The sequence below is a fragment of the Corvus cornix genome, chromosome Z, assembly GCF_000738735.6.
Source record: "Corvus cornix cornix isolate S_Up_H32 chromosome Z, ASM73873v5, whole genome shotgun sequence".
Taxonomy (NCBI): domain Eukaryota; kingdom Metazoa; phylum Chordata; class Aves; order Passeriformes; family Corvidae; genus Corvus; species Corvus cornix.
This window is the reverse complement of record NC_046357.1, coordinates 8,934,908-8,935,151: the sequence shown is the minus strand read 5'-3', so window position 1 is coordinate 8,935,151 and position 244 is coordinate 8,934,908.

The window sequence follows — 244 nt, the reverse complement described above, 5'->3', positions numbered from 1 at the left end:
CCACCCCTGTATCCCTATAAAGCCAGCCCCCTGCCCCTGCGAGGACAGAGAGCTGCCCGTCCCTGGCTCCCCTTCGCCGAACTAATAAAGCTCCCTCGTGCGGAACAGCTACATGAGCCTCTCGTCTCTCTCTGGTCCGGCCTGGAGGCTGCCCTGCAGAGCTGAGCTGAAATCACGAGCAGACAATCACTGAAGAGCTGACAGCTTCTGCACGGGCCCTCCTGCCAGCAGCTGAGGGAAGACA